The sequence below is a fragment of the Myotis yumanensis genome, unplaced genomic scaffold, assembly GCF_028538775.1.
Source record: "Myotis yumanensis isolate MYYU_CA2020_CCGP unplaced genomic scaffold, mMyoYum1.0.hap1 SCAF_3, whole genome shotgun sequence".
Classification (NCBI taxonomy): domain Eukaryota; kingdom Metazoa; phylum Chordata; class Mammalia; order Chiroptera; family Vespertilionidae; genus Myotis; species Myotis yumanensis.
The window spans coordinates 130,644,901-130,670,463 of record NW_027223754.1 but is presented as its reverse complement, the minus strand read 5'-3'; the positions used below and the strand labels follow the sequence as shown (position 1 = coordinate 130,670,463).

Here is a 25,563-nt window from a genome sequence, read left to right as displayed (position 1 = left end):
GTCAGACCTGGAGCTGCTATTTACCAACTGTGAGTCTGTTAAAATTAAGCCTTCAAAGTTTTAGGGTCTTCATGTTTTAAAAAGTGTTTAAAACTACCTCAGAAGGACTGCTGTATACATGAAATAAGATCACATGAGGGGCTTTCCCTCACTAGGCTCCCCAAAAGAGAAAGGATTATTATTATCAGAGCAACAGTCCGTATGAGTTAAAGCAATGTAAGGAAGGGTACAGGCATCAAGGAAGTCATGGAAATGAAATCGGTCTTTTGCGGGAGATAAGTTTAAGGTTGGCCAAAAAAGGGAATTCTAGACAGAGGGACAGAACAAGTGAAGACAAGAAAAGAATGGTGAAAATATCAGGAAAGCCAACAAGCCACGTCTGGCCTCGTGAGATCACCAATCTAATCAGGGAATATATATCTCAAGGAACTAGTCAAAATATAAAAATAAAATTAACTTAAGGGGACTTGGATTCCTTTATTTCCCCTTAAATCCTCGCCCAAGGATTTGTTTATTGATTTGAGAGAGAGAGAGGGAGACAGGTGTGAGAGAGAAACATCAGTCAGTTGCCTCCATATGCACTCTGAATGGGAATCAAATCCACAACATAGTTAGCTGCCCTGATTGTAACAGAACCAGTGAACTTTTGCTCCTCCAACAAACTAAGGCAGTAGGCCAGGCTTTGTATTCCTTTTGGTTTGCCTTCTACCAACTTCTAAAGCGGGGGATAACATAATAGAAGCGATGTTCTAGGGAAAGAACTCTAGATCTTTTTTTTTTTTCTTTTTTAAATTCTTTATTTATTTTTTTATTAAATCTTTATTGTTCAGGTTACATTTATTCCTCTTCCCCCCCCCCCATAACTCCCCTCCTCCCAGTTCCCGCCCCACCCTCCGACCTCACTCCCCACCCACTGTCCTCATCCATAGGTGCATGATTTTTGTCCAGTCTCTTCCCGCATCTCCCACACCCCTTTCCACCCCCAAGAATAGTCAGTCCATTCCCTTTCTATGTCCCTGATTCATTATAATCACCAGTTCATTCTGTACATCAGATTATTTATTCACTTGATTCTTAGATTCACTTGTTGATAGATGCATGTTCGTTGTTCACAATTTGTATCTTTACCTTTTTCTTCTTCCTCTTCTTAAAGGATATCGTTCAGCATTTCATATAGTACTGGTTTAGTGGTGATGAACTCCTTTAGCTTTTCCTTATCTGTGAAGCTCTTTATCTGACCTTCAATTCTGAATGATAGCTTTGCTGGATAAAGTAATCTTGGTTGTAGGTTCTTGGTATTCATCACTTTGAATATTTCTTGCCATTCCCTTCTGGCCTGCAAAGTTTCTGTTGAGAAATCAGCTGACAGTCGTATGGGTATTCCCTTGTAGGTAATTGAGTCTCTTTCTCTTGCTGCTTTTAAGATTCTCTTTGTCTTTTGCTCTTGGCATTTTAATGATGATGTGTCTTGGTGTGGTCCTCTTTGGATTCCTTTTGTTTAGGGTTCTCTGTGCTTCTTGGACCTGTAAGTCCATTTATTTCACCAGGTGGGGGAAGTTTTCTGCCATTATTTCTTCAAATAGGTTTTCAATATCTTGCTGTCTCTCATCTTCTGGCACCCCTATAATTCTGATATTTGTACGCTTGAAGCTGTCCCAGAGGCTCCTTACACTATCTTCGTATTTTCGGATTCTTTTTTCAATTTGCTTTTCCAGTTGGGTGTTTTTTGCTTCTTCGCATTTCAAATCTTTGACTTGATTCTTGCACTCCTCTGGTCTGCTGTTGGGTGTCTGTATAATATTCTTTATTTCAGTCCGTGTATGCTTAATTTCTAGTTGGTTCTTTATCATAGCATTGAGGGTCTCATTAGTTTTCCTGAGGCTCTCATCAAGTTTATTGGCTGCTTCTAGCACATTATTGCAAGCCCTCAAAATTGCGTTTGTTAGCTCTATATCCTCCATTTCTGTCATGTTTTTTTGTCTCCGCATTTTTTATGCTTTCTTGGTGCACCCCCTTGTGGTTTTTGTGCGCAGTTTTGTTCTAGTTGAGCCTTGATTGTTGTAGTTAATACTAGAGGGATTTGACCACCAGGCCGACTGGCTGTGAGAATCAGCTGTGGGAAAACTTCTGTTCTCTGGAGAGGTGCTAATCTAGCCTTTGCCTTAGGCAATCTGGCAAATGGCTCTGCACAGGGCTTGGGAGGGGCGGGATCAACAGGGCGGGTGGAGGGAGCAGTTATGGCTGCTCTCAGTCCTGTTCCCAGAGGCTCTGTTTCTCAGAACCCCAGCAATGGCTGCAAACCTCGGAGAGAAAGCTGCCCTCATGTTTCAACTGATGCCAGACAATCCCACTTCTCCAGTTTGAGTCTGAGTCCCTAGAAACTCACCCGGATCTAGAGCTCAGAGTCTGAGACTCCCTCCTGATTGAAAACGACAACCGCGCCCTCAGCCACCAGCCCACTTTGCACGCGCACCTTGGTACCTTTATATTTTCCACACTGCACCTCCTCTGAGCCTTGGTATGCTGTTCTCTTTCCTTCTAGTTGAAGAGTCTCTCCTCAGCCAGCTTTCCTGTGGTTCTGGGTGATGTCCGTTCCGTCTTTTAGTTGTATTTTTGAAGTGGTTGTTTGCGGCAGCAATCTCAGGTGTTTACCTATGCCGCCATCTTGGTCTCCAGAACTCTAGATCTTAGCGTGTGTTGGATGGGAGGAATTCAAAACAGGAACCAAAGTATAGGTTACTGAAATCACTAGTACAGAGGTAAAATGATCACATTAACCCAGTGGGAAGCAGAAAAAAAGTCTCTTGGTGCCCTGGCTGGTCTGCTCAGTGGTTTGAGTGGTGGCCCTGGGACCAAAGGGTCTTGGTTTCAATTCCTGGCCAAGGGCACATGCCTCAGTTGCAGGTTCCTCCTATGCCCCAACTTTCAACTTTTGGGAGACAACCAATTGATGTGTTCTCTCAAACTGATATTTCTCTCTCTCTCTCTCTTCCCCTCTTCTCCCTCCCTTCCCTTCTCTCTAAAAAAAAAGAAAAAAAGGGGGGGGGGATATCTTTGGGTGAAGATTTTTAAAAAAAGTCTCTTAGTATTTCTCTTTAGATATTCCACTTCAAAATCAACATTTCCACAACTGCCTCAAATATGACTTTCATCCTCTATTCTCTCCTTATTCTACCAACAATTTCATCACCCAAATCTAGAAATTATCTTTAACCCTATATTATCCCATGTAAATCATCCAGTCATAAAATCTTGTCAATTCTGCTTGGTAGATGTCCTCTCTTCCAACCTCATGGCCACTGCAAGTATTCACAAAGCTTCTACTGAAGTAGGTACAGGGATAGAGTAGAGGACAAGTAGCTTACAATCTAGTGCAGACAGCAAACATTGCTACAGAGAAGTACAAGGTCCTATTTTTGTGCATCACTAGGCTGTGAATCCTGATGTGAAGGGTTAATGAAGGCTTTTCTGGGGAAGTGACATTAAAACTGAAACCTAAAAGGTAAAAATGAATTAAATAATGTAAATAATATCCAGAAAGAAGGAATATCACCTGCAGTGGTCCTAAGCCAATAAAGGACATGGTGTGGGGGTTGGGGGACAAAGAATTAGATGAAACTAATAGATGATCAGTTCTGTGTGTCTTATGCTGAGTTGCTTTTGCATTTTCTTTCCTTCTCTTTTAGACTATTCTCATAAGTTTTTCAACTTGCTGTTAGTGTGACCTTTCTAAAATGCAAACCTCATTATGCCACAAATTCCATAATGGTTCCCCACTGCCTACTCAAGTAAAGGACAAATTCCCAATATGACACATGGGATCCTTCAGTTTCCTTCCCTGTGTCTTTCACCCCCTCCAACGCTAAGAGCCATTTATGGCTCTTCAAAGGACTCATGTCTGGTCACCTAATGTCTTTACCAAGTGCTATTTCCCCAACTTAGAATGCATTTGCTTGCTTGGAAAACGCCTGCTCATTCTTTAGTGGAACTCAAATGCCACATTCTCTAAAACAGATGTCAGTAAGCTATAGTCCATGAGCCAAATCCAACCCCTGACTGTCAAAATGCAAGCTATAAGCTAAAAACGCTTTTTACATTTTGTAATATGTAAAAATTTCATTAAGTTAGAATTTCAATGGCTATAAATGCAGCTTAATTGGAAGACAATCATACTATAAATGCAGCTTAATTGGAAGACAATCATACTCCTTTGCTTACATATTGTCTGTGGCTACTCAATAAATACTTGTTGAATGAACAAATGAGTGAATGGGAATTGGAGTTACGGCCATGAAAGGTGAGAATGAATATGGGATGTGCTGAGCAGTAAAATGATAGTGTATATTCACATCACAAATATGTGCTGCTTTTCTTTATTGCTTTTAGCTGAATTTTAAAAATGTAATAAAGCCAGAAATCATTTTCATTCAAATGCCAGAAAATAAGAGAAGTTTGACTAAAGCAGAGGGACTATACTGCATATCAAGGCCTTACAAGCTCCAGTAACTAACTCTGAACTTTTATTACCTTGCATTTCATTTCCTGACTTTTATAGGAATCATTCTGGGCAGGATACACATAGTTGCTGATGCCTTTGTGTGCTCTTGGGCCAACTGCTCTTTTCATATTTTCTTGCCACTGATTTATTTGTCTTCCGCGCATGAGGCTACATTTAACTTGGCTGAAAAGCAAGATTATAAGAAATTAAAAACCATCCTGTACACGTACATACATATACATATACAGAGAAACAGAAACACACTGTGAATCCACAGAATAGGTGGGAGAAATTTTTTCTCAATTATTAATACAACTAGAGGCCAGGTGCACAAAAATTTGTGCACTTGGGGGTGGTTCCTCAGCCCGGCCTGTGCCCTCTCGCAGTCTGGGTCCCCTCGGGGGATGACCACCTGCTGGCTTAGGCCCGCTCCCAGGGGATTGGGCCTAAGCTGGCAGTCAGACATTCCTCTGGCAGCCCGGGAGCCCTCAGAGGATGTCCACTTGCCAGCAGGGAGCAGGCCAAAGCTGCAGTCTGACATCCTTAGTGCTGCTGAGGAGGCGGGAGAGGCTCCCACCACCACTGCTGTACTGGCAGCTGTCAGCCTGGCTTGTGGCTGAGCAGAGCTCCCCTTGTGGGAGTGCATGGACCACCAGGGGCAGCTCCTGCATTGAGCATCTGCCCCCTGGTGGTCAGTGTGTGTCATAGTGACCAGTCATTCTCAGTCTTTCTGCTGTTAGGGTCAGTTTGCATATTACCCTTTTACTATATAGGATAGAGGCCTGGTGCATGGGTGGGGGCCAGCTGGTTTTCCCTGAAGGGTGTCCTGGATCAGGGTGGGGGTCCCGCTTGGGTGCCTGGCGAGCCTGGGTGAGGGGCTGATGGCTGTTTGCAGGCTGGTCAAGTCCCCCCGCCAGTGGAGACCCTCACCCCATGGAGGATTGGCCAGCCTGGGTGAGGGGCTGATGGCTGTTTTCAGGCTGGCCACATGTCTTTTAGGGTGGGGGTTCCCCACTGGGGTGCCTGGCCAGTCTGGGTGAGGGGCTGAGGGCCATTTTCAGGCTGGCCAAGCCCGCAGTGACGGAAGCTCCCAGCCTCTCCTTTTTTTTCTTTTTTCTTTTTTATTCTGGGATTTATTTACCTTCTATAATTGAAACTTTGTTGCCTTCAGTGGAGCTCAGAGCCGGCTCCTGCTCACTCCAGCTCCGTGGCTGCAGGCCGCCATCTTGGTTGGGTTAATTTGCATATAGTCACTCTGATTGGCTGGTGGGCATGGCTTAAGACATAGCGAAGGTACCGTCAATTTGCATGCTTGTCTTTTATTAGATTAGATGGACATTCCAGCTTTCACCCAGGATATGTCTACTACTGAGATTTAGACAAGATAGTTATTTTCATTGAAATGCTGAGATGGGATCTCCAGATATCCATTCAGAAGGATTTGTAAAGCTCCTGGGAATTAATTCATTCTGAGCAAAAAGATTGTCTAGAGAACAAGGCAGTAGCAGAGGTTTGGTGGTCACAGAGGAGAGGTGGCTGAAGTAGAGTATTTGTCCTTTCTTATTATCTGCCAGACCAGGCTCCATGGATTCCTCTCTAGTCCCTATATATGAATGTTAAATCTGAAAATACACTTTTCACAATCTTAGTATGATGTTGAGTCACAACAGCATCGCTCTAGGTCCCCTTTAAGACAGTGCTTTAAAAAAAATAGGATCAAGGGAAGAAGAAAGGCCTTTTTCTCACTTGGAAACCTTAAGTTTAGAACAGATTCATGCTTCAGTGGCAGTTCCAGAGGCACAAGTTGTGGTCCTGACCACCTATGAAGGTACCCGCAGAAGAGTTCTGTCCTAAGAAAGCTGTACCCAGTACCAGTGTCAACAATGAGTCATCACACAGGTCTCTAGGAACAGTAAGACAGCCACCTAAACCTGAAAGGTCAGGAGTTTCCTCAAGGATGAACTCACTAACTTGAGATCTATACGGAGGTGTGAGGAGGAGGAGCAACAACTACTACAAAGTTTTAGCCATGATGAAGATCATGGCCCATTGGGGAACTGCGATTCATTTATTTTTTACCACAACCCAATGCAGTGAGTACAGTGATCATCTTCCTTTACAAATGAGAAGCTTAAACAGAGAGGTGATGTAACTTACCTAAGTTACATAGCTAATAAGTGGAAAATATAGGATCTAAACTCAGGCAAACTGACTCCCAGGTCTATCATCCTAAGGTCTATTGTATAATATTACTAGTTAATAGATATCTTTAATTAAACATGTATTATATGATGTTATTCATTTCAGATGCTCAAAGTCACTAATCACCCAAGAGATTCAAATCAAAACGACAATGTGGTACCATCTCAGACCTGTCAGAATGGCTATCATCAGCAAATCAACAAACAAGTGCTGGCGAGGATGTGGAGAAAAAGGAACCCTCGTGCACTGCTGGTGGGAATGCAGACTGGTGCAGCCACTGTGGAGTTTCCTCAAAAAACTAAAAATGGAACTCCCATTTGACCCAGTGATCCCACTTCTAGGAATATATCCCAAGAAACCAGAAACACCAATCAGAGAGGACATATGCACCCCTATGTTCATAGCAGTACAATTCACCATAGCTAAGATTTGGAAACAGCCTAAGTGCCCATCAGCAGATGAGTGGATTAGAAAACTGTGGTACATCTACACAATTGAATACAACACTGTGGTAAAAAAGAAGGAGTTCTTATCATTTGCAACAGCATGGATGGAACTGGAGAGCATTAGGCTAAGTGAAATAAACCAGTCAGAGCAAGATAAATATCACATGATCTCACTCATTTATAGAATATAATGAACAACATAAACTGATGAACAAAAACAGATCCAGAGACAGAGAAGCATTGATCAGACCATCAAACCTCAGAGGGAAGGTAGGGGAGGGGAGGGGTAAGGGGGAGAGATCAACCAAAGGACTTGTATGCATGCATATAAGCCTAACCAATGGACACAGACAACAGGGGGGTGAGGGAATGAGTGAGGAGGATGGAGGGTAATGAGGGGGATAAGGACATATATGTAATACCTTAATCCAGGGGTCCTCCAACTATGGCCCGCGGGCCACATGCAAATACGAATATTGTATTTGTTCCCGTTTTGTTTTTTTACTTCAAAATAAGATATGTGCAGTGTGCATAGGAATTTGTTCATAGTTTTTTTTTAAACTATAGTCCAGCCCTCCAATAGTCTGAGGGACAGTGAACTGGCCCCCTGTTTAAAAAGTTTGAGACCCCTGCCTTAATCAATAAAGAAATTTAAAAAAAACATATATTATAAATCATATACCATATTAAGTACTTTATATGTATTATCTGATTTAAATATGTTTCAGTAATCTCTTGCTTCATACCACAACTTAGTGTCTTAGATCTATAACAGTCATTTATTTTGCTCATGAATCTGCAATTTGGTCTAGGCCAGGGGTGGGCAACCCCTGGCACGCATGCCAAACATGGCATGCCAGTAACATTTGCTGGCACACGAAACCCTCTCTTATAATTTTCCATTTACAATTTTTTTCTTAATATGGACTTTTTTATTTTTCAGATAAATTCAGTGTAGGTGCATCTTAGATAAATAAATAATTTTACATAACAAGTTATCTTAAAGACCATAGACATGGATTGACGAGAGAGGGGAAGAGCAATTTCTATGCCTCTGCCTTAACTCTCCCTGCCTTCCTAGATCTGACCAGTGTTTTAGTTTCATCCACATACGCTTGTGAATCTTTGTTCTCAGTGATGAATTTTGTTAAGTTTCATAATAGGAGTAGCCTGACGGATGAAAGTAGTAGCTCATGCATATCTCTAAAGGTCACGAAATATAAACCTGATGTAAAATCTTGGTCATCAGTGATGCAGCAGCAAAAGTCCCACTGAAAATATCAAACGGAGTCATAAAGTTTTCTGTCGGACTATCAGTGTACGTGTATACATTAAAAAATAAATGTATTTTTCATCATCATATACTGTGTTTTTGTCACTAGAATGAATTTTATTATTTCTTCAAGGTTCTTCACATATATACACCTTAAGAGATATCAAGTATTCGTAACATGTTCTCAAAAAGTTAGGGTTGGCACGCAGAAGAATTTTGAATCAGAGATTTTGCTGGTTTTGGCACGCACTCACAAAAAGGTTGCCCACCCCTGGTCTAGGCTCTGTGAGTAAGGTTCATCTCTGCTTCATCCAGTGTCAGTTCAGTTGAGGTCTGAATAATTTGTTTTCCAGATGGCTCATTGACATGCTGGGAAGTTAGAGCGAGCCAGAGCTGAGGATCAGGAGCCTTAGTGACTCGTCATTGAGTGTCTCTGTGTGTCCTGGGCTTCCTCACAGTTCATGGCTGGGTTTCTAGGTCAATCATCCCATGAGAGAGCCAAGTGAAAGCTGTATTACTTTTAATAACCTGCCTCAAAAGTCATAAAGAAGCCAGAAAAGGTAATAAAGGCCTGTCCAGGTTAAAGGGCAGAAACATGGACTTCACTTTTAGATGACAGGTTCTGAAATTACATGTGAAGTCAAGAATATGGTTGCAGGCACTTAGGAGAAATACATTAATACACATTTCTGACTTAACCTTTATGATAAAACTATGATGTAGCCTGGCCAGCGTGGTTCAGTGGTTGAGTGTTAACCTATGAGGCAGGAGGTAACAGTTTGATTCCTGGTCAGGACACATGCCTAGGTTGTGGGCTCGATCCCCAGTAGGGGGCGTGCAGGAGGCAGCCAATCGATGATTCTCTCTCATTATTGATATTTCTATCTCTCTCTCTTCCTTTCCATTCCTCTTTTAAATCAATAAAAATATATTAAAACATTATGATGTAGGTTTTATTGCCATGATTTTGAAGATGAAAACACAGGTGAGAGAGACTAAGCAACTGGACCACAGCAATGTAGTTGGTACATGATGGGACAGACAGCAGGTTCCTGTTTCAGTACTCCATGCATTATACCATCTTTAGCTTCAGGTGGTTTTTCCTTACTTAGCCTTTCCTAACCACTACATTCTGAACATTACTCTTTGTAATATTTTATGATCTTATATTGCATGTATCTATTATTTTGGGTATCACACTGATTGGAAGATAGGGTTTTAGAATGATATTTAAACACAGAACTTTAGAGCTAGACCTCTTGGGTTCAAACTTCAGTTCTACCACTTCCTGCTAGTTGTTTGACTATAGATGGTCACTTGGCCACTCTCAGTTTTCTGATCTTCAAAATAAGGATAATAATATCAATTTCTTATGCCAATTGTGAAAAAAAGGTGAGATTATAATAAACTGCTTAGAACAGTGCCTGGCATATAGTAATTGCTATACAAATGTTAGCTGTTTGTCTTGGATTTAATTACAGTTGGTCTCCATATCCACGAAATTTGCACCTGTAGATTTAGTACATAGTTAGGCCTACAGTGGGTGCATCTGTACTGAACAGGTAGATTTTTTTCTTGTCATTATTCCTTAAATTATACAGTATATCAACTATTTACATATCACTTACATTGTATTAGGTATTATAAGTAATCCAGAGATGATTTAAAGTATATAGAAGGGTGTATGAAGGTTATAATCAAATAGTATACAATTTTATATAAGGAACTTGAACATCATAAATTTTGGTATCTATGGAGGAACCAATCCCCCAGACATATGAAGAGATGATTGTATCTGAATGTCTACTTCTCCTGTAAGAAGGGTAAGGCTTCATCTTGTCGAAACCGGTTTGGCTCAGTGGATAGAGCGTCAGCCTGTGGACTGAAGGGTCCCAGGTTCGATTCCAGTCAAGGGCATGTACCTGGGTTGCGGGCACATCCCCAGTAGGAGGTGTGCAGGAGGCAGCTGATCGATGTTTCTCTCTCATTGATGTTTCTAACTCTCTCTCTCTCCCTTCCTCTCTGTAAAAAAATCAATAAAATATATTTTTTTAAAAAAAGAGGGTAAGGCTTCATCTTATTCTTCTTTTTACTCTAAAGTTTAGTCCAGGACCTCAATATATATTAATTGTACTAAACAGAGAGAGCTCTGTCATCTGACTTGTTTTGTTCAATGAATCTCCACATTTCAAATAATCAGATTCCCCCCAAATTCTTCTTTAGGAGAAAAAGCATATTTTAAAATAAACCAAATGTTATTAAAAATTTAGTCACAAAAGTTGATGCATGTCATATAAGTAGTCCTGCACCTTTATGCTCTACACCTTTTACATTTACTACTTTAATCACATATTTAACAGTTAAAAGAGATGTTTAGAAGTCATCATTGGCATCTTCTTTATTTTATACATAAGAAAGCTAAATATCAGAGTTGTTAACTCTTTTTTCATTGGTCATCTAGTGATAAAGCTCAGACTAGATCCAGGATACCCAGTATCCTTGTTTGCTTCACTTCTTCCACTTCATGTATTCAAAGAGAAATAAACTTTAATGTGATAATTGGGAAATGCAATAACCCATCCATTCATGAGTAGAAATAGTTTTTGAGTACTCACTGTATGGAGGTGTCATGTTAGGTTCTGGTAATGTAAAATGAATGAATCATAGTCACAGTTCTCAAAGATAGACATGTTGAAAGAAACAGACATGAGCACATATAACCTCCACACTACATGAGAAGCCTATCCAAGCACATGATAACCTACATAGTGTACTTCTAGGGCACAAGTAAACCCAAATCTAAGGTAAGAACCCATTATCATTCTCTAGAGGTAACACTTGAGCTGTGTCTTGAAGAATGAACAGCATTTCATCCAAAGATAGAATTCTAGACAATAAAAACAACTTGGATCAATTACCAAATGCTCATTTAATAAACATTGTGGACCAGACCATATGCTGTAGACCAAAGTATAAGGGTCAGCAAGATAATAAGATCCCTGCCCATGTGCATTTTTTACTGTTGTGGGAAATTTAAAGGGTTAACTGCCGGAAGCCGGTCCATCCTTGCTGCTTGACACAGTCGCTGCAGGAAAGAAACATCTACACAGCATATGTTTCAATGGACCTGGCATATATAGCATACTGTTTTTAATATGTTTGCTCCCTTTAGCGCCATGTGTTTTAACCAAGGTCACCTCTCCGAGAAAGGTTGTTTCCCCAGGTGGGGATCTTTCCCTGAGGTTAGGGAGGGGATACAACCCCTTAATTAAGTGCCAGGCGGGTAGTTAAGCTACATGGTCTTTACTCCGTGAAATGGAGATGAGAAACGCCTTAACCCTTGTAATAGAAATTGACAGGATTAAAATCGGCTGGTATAAATATGGATGTAATAAGACAATAAACGTCAGATCCTCATCAGTTCCTAACCAGAACTCCGACCAGAACTTTGGCTGGAGATCCTGGCTATAGGTCCTGACTAGGCTGCTGACCAACTGAAGGCTGTCTTCGTGTCATTCCTTCTTCGCCGACTCCGTCCACACCTTTGGGGACCCCTGGACCTGCTGGGATTGGACCCCGGCAGTTAACTATGAGTGATTTGTCTTTTAAAAGTTCCAAGAAAATGTCTGAAGAAGATTTAACTTGCAGGTAGAGAAGAGAAGTAAGTGACATTGAGGTTAAAACTTAGAGGGTTAACTACGGTTAGGGTAGTTAACTACCCTAACCGGCATATGGAGAAGCATGAGACAATGATAATACCATGTCTAATGGCCCTGTGGTAATCAGCTGTTTATGAAGATGAGCAGTGTTTTCACATACACAATAGGGACAGGAGTGACCTGAGATGGCTCTAGAAAGGTAGGTGGGGCCAGGTCAAGAAACATCTGTGAGAAACATCAATAAAAACATTGCAAGATTTAAAAAGAGAGGTTAGTGAAATGATAAAATTTGTCATCTTAAAAATCACTCCAACTCTATGGGGAAAGCCACAAGGGTGTGAAAGACAGGGTACTGAACTGAAGGAAATTTTATAAAGCTGGAATTTAGGGACTGATGGGAGTTTCAGGAAATGCAGGCTGGATTCAGATCTTGAAAGAAGTCCCTTTTGTCCAGGGTAAGACTTGTGCATTTTATTCAACTTGCAATAGGAGCATTTAATGATTTACATGCAGGAGAATAAAATGTTCAGACCACAAGAATCATGCCAAAAAGATTCATGTGCATTCAGATACATTGATAATAAATTTAAAAATTTGCAAATATTTTATCAAAAGTTGGAAAGAAAAAAAAGAACTACACATTTGAATTAACCAGAATGCTTGTTTCTGCTTTCTAGTTATTTGATGTTTGTTTATAAAAATAAACGAACTTCGACATGGTAGAGAAGGGCAACTAATGCCAGGTGGGATGGGCTTTCTGGTAAACCTATGTGAACTCTCCAAGGAAATGCCTGGGCATATACCTGAATAGTGCCTGCCTATGTGATGCAATCTAATGCTGGCTCTACTTGCTACAATTTTACTTTGTGCCTATGGGTGGTAATTACAGATCGTTTGATCTTAGTCAATAAAATACTCTTCAATTTCCCCTGAAGACATCAGAGATGTATTTACTATAGTAAAAACATTTTCCCATAACACTATTTGAATTTCAAACATACATATGTCTAGTCATTCACTTCCTAGCTATTTGTACATGTTTTTTTTTAACATATAGACTCTAAGTGCAAATTAAAAGTATAAGACCATTACTCATATTTCTGGAGGAAAGATGGATGGATGTTCAACAAATTACACCTCATCTTAACAGAAATTGTGTTGATGAAACTCATGAAGATTAACTTCTGAATCAATCTACGCTGGTTGTCTCCCATGACAAGTTTATATTCTGAAGTTCATATTAAACTGATGATGCAAGAAACACCTACGTTCAGAATTAGAGAGATACCTTTGAAAATTCAACGGAATCCTACGTAATAATTTTCTAAATCACTTGTCTCATACATAGCCTAGTCCAAATTATGCCCCTCAATTTATTATAACTACTCATCTTAGAGTTTACCTGTAAAAGTGGAAGCAATCCTTTTTCACACCTGTATTATAAAAAGGTGCCATTTTATTTAACAGCTTATGAGATGCTACTGGTAAATGCGCCTGTAGCAATGGTAGTCTCAGGAGAGAGACAAAGATCTTGAGTTTGTCCAATTACTAAGTAATTAAAACTCATCGATACATCCACAAGGAATAGGGGGGGAAAGCACACCCTGAATTCTGCCATTGCCACCTTGGAAATGTGAAACAGTTTGTATCCTCATTAATTGGTAGAATATACAACTCTAATATTAGAAGTAGAATGTTTTCTGTATACTACATTACACTGTATTATATGACACTAAATAGCAGACTAAATAAATATGATTTTTAAATGTAACTCATACTGTTATATGACCAGTGAAAAATGTCTTTGGAACAAGTGAAAGTATTCATGTTTTACATCAACTGTCTTCAAAACATGAAGAATCTCTCAATATTATGATGATTCAAATAAATTTGGTAAGGGGTCTAGTAGTTTGTAGTAAAAGTTGAAGTAATATTCTAAAAATTCATTAGTAATAGTCTTAAAATTTGGACTCACTCATCAACATGAGCATGAAAAAGTTTTGTTTTATTGTGTTTCTGAGAAGTATAGGATAACCCCAAATCAAGAGAAATATGGTAGTCCCACTTTAAAAGGGAACATAACTTTGAGGAGATTAGATATGTATATCATAAGTTAAATACTAGAGTGGTTGGGTAGTTATAAAACATACAAGACCACAGAAAAATGGGTGCCATGATGCAAAATATGTGATTAAACAGGAATCAAATTAGCAGTAAAGATATTAAGTGCCATGAGGTCTTATCTACAGAGTGAAATGTGTTGGTGTTGTAACGAAAACTTAATAGGGAAGTTAGAAATTAATAGGCATTAAAGCACTAGTAGGAAATGGACAGTGGAGAAGCTCTCAGGAAAGGCTTGTGGGAAGGGAGAGGTAGAAAATAGGGGTAGGTGTGAGGTAACAGGCACTGGGGCAAATAGGAGGGAGGAATCCAGCATTAATTTCAGGCAGTGACTAAACTAGTCTGCAGGCAATAGTCTGGATTCAAATCTTTATGAAGGAGAATAGTGGGAAGTGGGCTGGAATGTTATGTTGGGGAACACGAGATCCCTTTAGTCAAACTCTTATTAAAACCTTACACTTGCCCTAACAGGTTTGGCTCAGTGGATAGAGCGTCAGCCTGTAGACTAAAGGGTCCCAGGTTCGCTTCACAACAAGGGCATGTACCTTGGTTGCGACACATCCCCAGTAGGGGGTGTGCAGGAGGCAGCTGATCGATGTTTCTCTCTCAATGTTTCTAACTCTCTATCCCTCTCCTTTCCTCTCTGTAAAAAAATCAATAAAATATATTTAAAAAAAAAACTTCCACTGAATGGCAGTCTTTCACGTCTCCTGATCTTTGATATTGCATGGACTACTGGTAGATTGGGTTAGATATTGCTAATTCCCTTGTTCAATTCATCTTCTCATATTTCAAATCAAAATGTGGGGCTTGGTACAAACTGGCTTTTTCAAAGAAAGAATGCAGATGATTTCGAAATTGGTTTCTGGAATGTGCATCTTCTCGGTTTATCTTTTATCTCAACTGTCTATTGGGATTTACACTTCCAAATACTGCTATGCCTCCCTCTACTCTGGTCCAAAGTGAAATTCTTCCCCATTCTGGATGTCCATATTCCCTATATTTGCCAGAGACACAGAAAGGCAGTTTCATGATCACAGCTGCCTGGTTAGGAGCTGCTCCCCAATACATAAAATGATGCTGTAATTCATCTATGTGAAAGGAGTGCTGACAATAACTACATTGGGACAGCAGATATTGACTAAATGGTCCCGGGGAAACCAGGATTAACCATCAATTTTTTAACTCTAATTTCCTCCCTTCCTTTTTATTGCTTCTGCCCCATCTGTACAATGAATTCAATAGCACCCTCCTCACTTTCTTGCTAGTCTTCTACCCCTCTACCTGGTCATAAATATGCCTGAATCTCTATTCCTGGTGTGACTCCCTTGCTGAAGAACCTACAGTGAATCTTCAGTGTTTCTCACCCAAAAGAATAAATGACTCTTTCTGGCTTTTAAAAGCCAGTTTGCTCTGCATCTACCTACCTGCTAATACCTCTTACCCCTCCTAACCACAGCACTGGATGGGATTCCCCAGAAGTATCTGTTTCCCCTTTTATTTTTTATCTTTCTGCTTTTGCAAATATTACTGGACAGGCTAACATGTCCACATCTATATCATCACACTTTTCTATATTTTTCTTCTAATCAAACTACTATGTAATATTTAAGAATTGTATCAATCCTACTTCCTCTCTTAGAGCCTTCTCTGATACGGAACTCTCCTTCAAACTTCTCACCCCTTACATTTAATATTTGATAAACCATTTAAGCTTTTGTGTTCACACTCCTTTTTAGGGTTGGTGTTCTTAAACAAATTGTGTTAGCTAGATTGCTAACTACAGACTGAGGTGTTCTATATCGGTCACATAAAGTATTTTCAAATATGTGATAGATAGATGTTTCCCACCAAAAATTCTTTCTGTTCTTCTCCTGCCTGATCTCCCCTTTGCCACTTCTAGAAAGTAAAACAAAACAAAAAACTGCTTTACATTTCGTTATGATCTACATGACAAATCTAAAGTAATTGTGTCATCTCCTTACTAAATGAAATAAATAAGTTTCAATCCATGGCAGTATTGATGTTCTGTGTCTTCAGTATCTATGCCAAATTCAGCCAAATCATTCTCAGAAAGACTAATAGCTTGCTTTTCTATGAATAAATGACTCATATACAAAAATGTCCCGACTAGGATTATTCCTGGGGAACCTTAAATCTGGCAAAGTTCCTTGTGCTTTTATATTTTCCCACCTTTCTATTTTAATACCTTCTGTAAACCTAAAGCTAGCAGCTGAGTCTCTGATGCATGGTCCATGTGGCACACTGGCCTGGCTGTTTACCACCAGCTCTGTTGCCTCTGTGGCCTCTGCTGCTGGTGGTTCTTGACTCAATGTCTGTGATAAACAGAACTGAGGGTGGCTCAGACACGGTAAACCTCAGGAAAGTCGCAGCCACCATTTCAGGTTACATCGACGCCATCACCGAGGTGGCTCCTTCCCCTTCCCGGAGTTCCAAAGGAGGCTACAGGGAAGGCACCTGGCCTCGCTCTTTCCCTCAACTTCTAGAACCTGCTTTTCTTCTTGTCCTATTCAGGAAGGGAGGGAGCACTGATACCTTATTTCTGATTTTCATTTTCTTTTTCCTCTTATCCCCTGGGCATGAAAAATGGGAAAATGGGTAAGCATTTTTTTCTTCAGCTACCCTCCTCCTTGATTTTAACAGTGGACTGAGCACTCTAAGAGCTGGAGTCCCCAGGTTTTGGTCCTGGATGTGTTAAAAGAGAGAGCATGTCGCCCTGGTTGGGTGTCTCGGTTGGAGCATTGTCCTGTACACCAAAAAGTTTCAGGTTCGATTCCTAGTCAGGACACATGCGTTCAATCCCTGGCCAGGGCGCATCTGGAAGGTAACTGATGGATGTTTCTCTTTCACATTGATATTTCTCGCTCTTGCTCTTCCTCTCTCTCTTGAAAAACAAACAACAAAACAAAAAACATATCCTTAGGTGAGGATTAAAAAAAAGAGAGAGAGAAAGAGCATGTTTTCCCTACACATAAAGCCAAGCTTCCCTCACTTTTATCTTAACAAAAAAGGTTACGACTCAGCCATCTCCTGCTCTAACCCAGATTTAGCAGAGCAAATTAAGATCTAGCACTTTAATGTTTGCAAAATAAATATCTGGTTTATACATGAATTAGATAAAATTAGATAAAATTCTTTTTTATTGACAGAAAAAAAAAATCCTCCCAAAATATACTCCTGTGTGAAGGCAATGATTTTCATAATTAGGTCCTAGTAGTATGTAGCTATAAATTTATGTCTTACAATTCTAGAGTCATGGGGCATATGTGTGGTTATAAAAAATTCAAAGCTTAAGCTTGAATGCTCAATGCAGTTACCCCACATATCTTGAAAGGATTTTACAAATACCAGCTTTCTATATAGTGTCATTTTGAGCAATAATTATTGTTACTGTTAATTACTAATCTATTGCACTCTAAAATTATTTACTCAGAACAATGACATTAATAATATACTGCTGAAATTTAAGAGATGAAAGCAGCCTGCTAACTCTTTCTTTATTCTCTTTTCCTTTTAATTCAATGTTCATTCATTCAGCATTTACTGAAAACCTACTTTGAACCAAGTCCTTCATGGGGTAAAGCATTAGAGATGAAGATGACAAACATGAAGAGCTAATATGTGTATTGTGTGCCATTTTCTTTACTGCATTTCTCCTTTCTTTCATTTAATTTCATAATATAATAGTTTCCCAAACATATGGCAGGTATTTCTTTGAATGATGAGTAGAAGAAACAGAGTCTAGCAGAAATCACTATTTTACCCAATACATTAATACTCCACTCTTCATTCATACGTTCAGTTGTTTATTCAAGTTTTTTTTTGTATATTCATTTGTTCAACAAACATTTATTAAGCTGTTACTGGAAGTCAACTGCTATAGTTGGCTTCTGGACAGAAACCATCTATCTTGGTCTTCAAAGTGATCCCCTAGCCCTGGCTGGTGTGGTTCAGTTGGTGGAGCATCCTCCTATGCACTGAAAGATCACCAGTTCTATTCCAGGTCAGGACACATGCCCAGGTTGTGGGGTTGGGGTGTATAAGGTTGGCCACCAATCAATGTTCTCTAATATTTCTCTCTCTCTTTCCTCTTCATCCCTCTCTATCAAGTCAATAAAAAGTATTTATTTTTAAAAAGTGATCTTCATTTACTGAGTTAGTATACATGTTAGAGCTATAATAGAGTGTTATGGATATGAAATGAGGAAGGAGAGGTTACCTGGGGTGGAATGGAAACCTTTCACAGAGGAATGGATAACTTGAACTGATGTTGAAGATATAGAAGAAAATGTAATAGTTAAGTGGGAAAGGGCAGTGTTGTGCAAGTAACCATATACACAGAGGCATGAAGACTTGAGAAAACATAATTTCTTTAAGCCTAAAATATAGAGTATGCCAAAGGGCCTACTGCAATATTGCTGGGCATAAAAATGTGCCAAGTTCAAAGAGGACATTTCCTAGCCTTTTCTTTAAATAAGGGTTAAGAATGGCAATGCAACTCACTCAGGCCTGCTTCTTGAGTCAAACTTGTTGTGGAGCGAGGTGTCCAGGCAAACTCCTTAAAAGCTCAGCTGGAATAAGCCTTTTGCCCTTTACCCTCCTGTTCTTCCCACCTGGAATGCAACCATGATGCCCAGAGAAAGAACAACACCCTGTGACCACAGGTAACACGTGAGTGTTAAGGGTGGCTGAGCAGAAAGATGCGAGGATCCTGCAGCCCGAAGACAGATAGAACAGCTCTGTTGACTGTCTATCATAGACTTCTCATTACCACCAACACAAGGTGGTTCTGAGATATAAAAATCAGGAGAAATTAAGATCTTTTAGTAAAAGCATCTAGCGTGAATTTGAATCTCATGGGCTATGATGTTGGTTTTGATAAGCAAGGTATTTAGCTAGCCTTGCACATCACCACACACCTATTTCTTAGTTCTTGAATTTCTGGGTTTTATGAATTTGGAAATCTCAAAGATTTGGAGCTGTAACCAGTGCAAATATTATTGGTCTCCACATTAGCATTTCTCCAAATATTTTTTTCCCTTTAACAATTCAACAAGATGTTAAATTTTAAAAAGGCTTCATGTTGAAATAAATTTGGAAAATATTAGGTTATACAAAGTCTTCACTGAAGGATCTATCAAAACTTTAATATAAAAAAAGCCCACTATAAATCTCCAAGAGAGAAATATTTGCAGCATTTCCCAAAAGTTTCACAAAGGAATTGTGTTTTTTTTGAGTTTTAAGTAATGTTCCACAAAACACAATTCTAAGAATCTCTGTAGTCATGTAGATCATAGGGCAAATGAGTAATAAAAAGAAAGAGAGAATGAAAAAATTACTAAATGCAAATTTCTCTCCTTAGCAGCACAAGAAAAGCAGTTTTAGGAATCATTTCAAAATATTTATATTTGTTTTTAAATTCATTATAATTTATTTTAGTATTTTATTCTCAATATCTTCCTGTGCTCATCTTGCAGACTTCTGCTGTTTTCCCTTTGAGCTCTGCCAGATCAGTGTTTTGTGTAGTCTTCTGTTTCTTTTTCTTCCTCTAATCATAAACTGTAACTATAAAACATAAAACCGAAAGACTCATCAGCTTTATTCAGCCAGTAGACATCTTCTGAAGTGGGAGAAACAATCTCAATGTATGCAGGATAAAAAGCAAATCCAATTTTTCTTAATGAGCTAAATAGGCTGAGATATCTTTGTTATAGGAAAACTGCAAGGTAAATAGTAAATACTAGTAAATATGCCTGAACTTCTCTACTAAGGAAAATGCTCTCATTAATGTTGGTGCTTTATTGTTTTGGTTTCATCAAACATAAAACAATATTTTAATAATCTGAATAGGTAAATTCAAGGCTCTGAAAGGATTGCTGGATTTAAGAAGAGGTACCATAAAGCATTCATTTTAGATATTTTTCAATTAAATATTTTAGCTGATTAAAAAAAACCTTGAAACTTGTTTAATGGTAATAAAGGACTGATTAAGGCAACCAATTTAATCTAAATCATGTATGGACTTGATTGATACATAAGAACACTGACTTCTGACACAATCTGATAAAATATTTAAAATAACCCATATGTGTTAATTAGATATATTACTCTTAGTATCTTGTTGCCTTTATTAATATTTAACATAAATAATTTTAAATTAAAATTAGGGTCTTACAATAAACAAGTAAACAAATAAAAAATAAAAATGTTTCTCAACTGAACCCAGGTTTTCTCTTCTCTCTGGGGCATAAGTGCTTTCAGGGAAAGAATCTTTTGGAGCATTAGTCTCATATTTTTACTCCTTGTGTGTATGTATATAGTATGTATCTCTTTCTCTTTGTTTTTATATTTTAATTATAAAAGTCAGGTCATATTTTAATATGTGAAATTTCTGTTTGTTATCTTTTATAACAAAGGATATATCTACATATTAATTACTATTGTTATTCACTCATTCCCCAATATATCATGTAAAGAAAATACAATGATGAATTAAATGCACTCCAAGTTGCCCCAAGAAATGTCCTATCACTTGCATAGATGAACAGTAACAGAATTATAAATCCTATCAATGACAATATAAGATCTCCTCTAATAAATGAGAGTGTTCACTTCACCATTCCACTCCAACAAAATTTCCCAGTCCTTTGTCTTTTTGTGATGGAATGAAATTAAGTGAAATCTGGATATTGGCATATCTCCAAGTTTTCTCTTCTATGTCTGCCTCATATTTTTATTATAGACACCACTAACCTGTGGTTTCCTAACAAAAAATGGTAATCTCAAACAAATAATTAATCAGTCTACCAAAGTTTTTCAGTGTTCTGTTGGAAATCTATTCAAGACCAGGTGGGCAAATTAAAGCATTATGTTAAAAGACCAAAGTTTAGAATACCAATTAATCAAAGAACAAAATATAAAATATTATGATATATTTGTCATGATGTAATCAGTAAGTGATGATCCAGGTTAACTTTTTTTATTGAGACTAATTAGTTACCTTTCTGCTTGACCTTAACTTGGATTTCTAACTAAAGCCAATTTGCTCATACACACCTACAAAAATACAGAGAAAAACATTATATTAAACCTAGATTTTTTAAAAGTTTAGATTAACAATCTGTACCTAAGCCCTAGCAGGTTTGGCTTAGTGTCATTGGCCTGTGGACTGAAGGGTCTCCGGTTCAATTCCGGTCAAGGGCACATGCCCAGTTTGCGGGCTCAGTCCCTAGTGGAGGGCATGCAGGAGGCAGCCAAACAATTATTCTCTCTCATCATTGATGTTTCTATCTCTCTCTCCTTCTCCTTTCCTCTCAGAAATCAATTAAAAATATATAAAATAATAACCTGTACTTAAATCTTAAATCTGTAAGGCTAATTATTATTATCACCACAGTTGTTAATGTCTAGGGTTGTGCCTTTCAAACTAATAGACACTAGTTACATGTAGGTGCTTAGCTGCTGGGTGCCTGAAATGTCTTAAGTTCAAAGTAAGATGTGCTGTAAATGTAAAATATACTCTAAATTTAGAAGACATTACAAAAAAAGAATGTAACATATCTCATTAATTTTCATTTGATTAAATATTAACATAATATTTTAATATATTGGATTATAAATAAACTATGCTATTAAGATTAATTATTTTCACCTGTTTTCTTTTACTGTGTTATTGAGAGTACCAGGACATTTAAAGTACATATGTGGCTTGTATTGGGGCTCATATTATATTTAACTTCCAAATTTACAAATGTGTATTTTATCAGCACTGTTCTAGAGTAATTCTTTGTTTATAAAATATTAAGTAATACTATTAATAAATTTTAAGAGGCTTAAAAGTGTTATATGATGGAAAACTTTAAAGAGAAAATAAAAATTAAAAATTTTAAGTTACACTAGGTTACAAGGTTTTACTTTTTTAAAAATATATTTTTGTTTTGCATTTATTTTTTAGTTTATCTGTATTTTCTAATTTTTCAGCAATAGATAAGTGATAAATGCATGGATTTTTAAAAATTAACATGAATTGCAATGGGCTTTATGAGAAGAAAACTAGGAGACCATGTGGGAGGCATGCAGGTGGGCCATGAAGGGGGATCCAGGCTTCATTGACAGGAATCTAGGTAAGAGAAGGTTGTCACGGCAGCTAAGTGCATCCTTGATATTTGGAGCCAGGTAACTGTGTGTGCAAATACAAGCTCTAAACTATGATCATGGATAATTTTTTAAACATTTCCAAGGCAATCTGATCATAAATCCTACCTTGAAGGCATGTTGTAGAAATTACATGACACGATCATGCAAAACAAGTAGCATCATGCTCCTTAGAGTTGATGGCAAACAAATGATGAGTAGGCAGATATATCCTCCAGGGTGATGGATACTTTACTCTTCATCAATGTCAGTGCCTTCGTGCACTTAGTCTTCCACCACTACACAGCCTGGGGAAGGAGTAATGAAGAATCCAGAGTCAATACCAGAGAATACACCCTTCCCCCCAGATGCCCATCCAAATCCAAAACTCCAGCCAAGAGTCTGAAAAGAATCCCTGTTTTCTACTATCAATTTACATGAACCATTTCCCCATGTATGTTAGGAAACAATTCCTCTAACTAGTGAGCAAATGTTGGTTTTATGTGTGCTACATTTAGAGTGGGCCAGGAATGAACTGAAAATCAATGGGCACATTGATTTAGTAGGCAGAGAACAAACACTAAAGCAGCGGTTCTCAACCTGTGGGTCGCGACCCCTTTGGCGGTCGAACGACCCTTTCACAGGGGTCGCCTAAGACCATCCTGTATATCAGATATTTACATTATGATTCATAACAGTAGCAACGTTACAGTTATGAAGTAGCAACAAAAATAATTTTATGGTTGGGTCACAACATGAGGAACTATATTTAAAGGGCCAAAAGGTTGAGAACCACTGCGTGACTAAAGGTTTTCAAAGATATCTTGGATGTTTCTGAAAGGGAATTATTGAGAAGAAGGTAGACTAGATGTCCCTGAAGTTCTCAAGTCTAAACATTTATGATTCTATGACTTTTACTTTAGTACATGATTAAGATTTTTAGACTTTATAATCATAGTGTTTATTAGCTAATTGTACACATGCTTAAGACATTTTTTTCATGTCATTACTTTTTGATGATTTTCTCTTTTATGATATGGTGTACTTTTGCAAGCTTCTTTCCTTTTAATATGTTTTCACAGATGATTAACTCCTCTCTGACTGACAGTCTTTTCACTATATTAACATCTTTAGTCTGATTATAGTCAAATTTAGCAAGTTTAGAAGCTTTAGAAACGATAATCTTTAAAGTACCTTTTTGTTGTTGAAATGACAAAGCCAGGTTTATTGCTCCAGGTGAAGCCAGTGCATACAAATTGAGGGGGGAGATGAGTAGAGAAAGTTGGAGAACATGTCCTCAGGGTCATTGCTGAGGCACCCTGGGGAGCTGCCCCCATGCACTATGCATATGCTGTTCATCTGCTCACAGGCCAGGCTATACCCTACACCCCAAATTTCGAGCTGCAACCCAAGGAGCAGGGCTCCTTCTGTCCACGGTGCTGCCCGTGGAGTAGCCTGCAGAGCTCTGAGGATGGATGCAGGGGCTGTGTCCTTAGGAAGGTATCTTGGTGGAGGAGGAAGAGGCTGCCTAATTTTTGGCAAAGGCTTTCAGCAATGCCAGCTTCTTGGGCAGGCTGGTGTTGGCTTTCACCAACACATCATGTTTAATCTTCCGGAACCTGACTTCCAGGTCCTTCTTGAGCTTTGGCTGCTGCACAATGTGTGCCTTCTTAGGGGTAATACCATGACCTCCCTTCCTCGGCTTCGGCATGGTTCTGCTCCCAGGCCTCTGCCACTGCAGTATCTTGCCCTTGGCCGGCCTCTGCACCTGGAACGTGTGCTGCCCCTGAGTCATGATTGGAAATCTTGTGCACCCGGATGTGGGCCTAACTGCTTCATTCTGAGCAGGCAGTCTCATTTCCCTACTTCCAAGTGCTCAAGAAACTCAGCCTGCAATTCTGATTACTGATAAATTATGGATGAACAAACTATGGTCAGACACTCACAGTGTTGCTAATTTTTAAGTTCCGATTCAAAGATGATCCATCTTTAAAACATTCAAATTTATAAACTAAGTTATGATATTTTCTTTTTTAGATATGAACAATGTAAACAACTGAAATTAATGTATTTAGTTTGATAAACCTGTTCACATTTGACACTTGGAGCCTTAAAAATTATTTTTAAAGGATAAGAGCTGCCTCTTTGGAGCTAGGGAAGAGAGGAGAGTTTTAGTCGCCAAAGGCCAAAATACTCTATAAAAATCAAATTGGAAATAGAAGAGTTTTCTTGCTTCTCAACAGCTGGCAGAGCCTTACCATGAGAAAACCTTGGCAGATTTTAATGCCAAGTTTACAATTAAGAAGGAAGAAATGATAAATGCTGCCCCAGCTCACACACACACTGCACACACATTTCCCCATACTTCCTCTCTTTTCTAAGTGATTCAAATTTTAAAAAAAAACAACAACCATGAATGAAATGATAGAGCACATCTTTTCAAAGAAATGAAGACATCTGATAACAACAAATCTAAGTTCTTCAATTCATAAAAGGAGATAATTTTAAATGCAATTAAGTTAGTAAATGCTAAAGTGATACAGTCCAAAGAGATAGCTCTCTAACTTGATATAAGAAGAAATTATTATACCTTTATTTCTTATCCCCTACCCCTCTATGGACACTCTGAAGTCCCTAGTACACATCATCATTGGTACACACAAGCCCCCTCTCACTTTGTATTATTTTATTTCCCCATTTGTCCTTAACTTCAGTACTTTTCCCTTCATCTTACTGGCTTCCACCCTATTGTGTCTGGTGTATGGCACTAAAGATTTATGAACTATTGATAAATATAGGCTGTGAAAGTTTTTGTTACAGATCTTCTCTTTCCTCCCTAATTCACACTGTATGTCTTAGTTCTATTCAGAGGATGCAGATTAAATATGGCTGCACATTCTTGGCTATTCCCTCCAATCAAGAGACAAATTAATATCCCTTACTTTGAATCTGGTACGCTCTGTGAATGCTTTCACTAACAGAATATGGAAAAATTGACACTGAGCTAAGTTTCAAAACCCAGGCCTTCAGAAACAGAGTTTCTACTTCCTACCCTTAGAATGCCTTCAGTGGGAGCCCTGAGATACCAGGTAAAAAGTCCACCTACCTGAGACCACCTTTCTGGGGAAGTCACACCACACATAGACACTCCAGTTGACAGTCCCAGTTGAGTCCAGTCTTTCAGCCTCTACCAAGGCACCAGGCATGAGA

At 38.7% G+C, this 25,563-nt stretch overlaps 1 long non-coding RNA gene across 3 annotated transcripts; it reads right to left on the bottom strand.

The window, feature by feature from the left end:
• Positions 1 to 1,635: 1,635 nt before the first annotated feature.
• Positions 1,636 to 25,563, bottom strand: LOC139005321 (uncharacterized). 3 transcript variants are annotated; one of them, XR_011470669.1, is made up of 5 exons: positions 25,460 to 25,563; positions 22,483 to 22,661; positions 5,640 to 5,774; positions 4,528 to 4,681; positions 1,636 to 2,686 (listed from the first exon to the last, which is right to left on the bottom strand). It is a non-coding gene; the product is annotated as an uncharacterized lncRNA (long non-coding RNA). The 3 variants fall into 3 exon arrangements; XR_011470670.1 differs by lacking the exon at positions 5,640 to 5,774; XR_011470668.1 differs by lacking the exons at positions 1,636 to 2,686; positions 4,528 to 4,681; positions 5,640 to 5,774 and adding an exon at positions 19,669 to 19,785.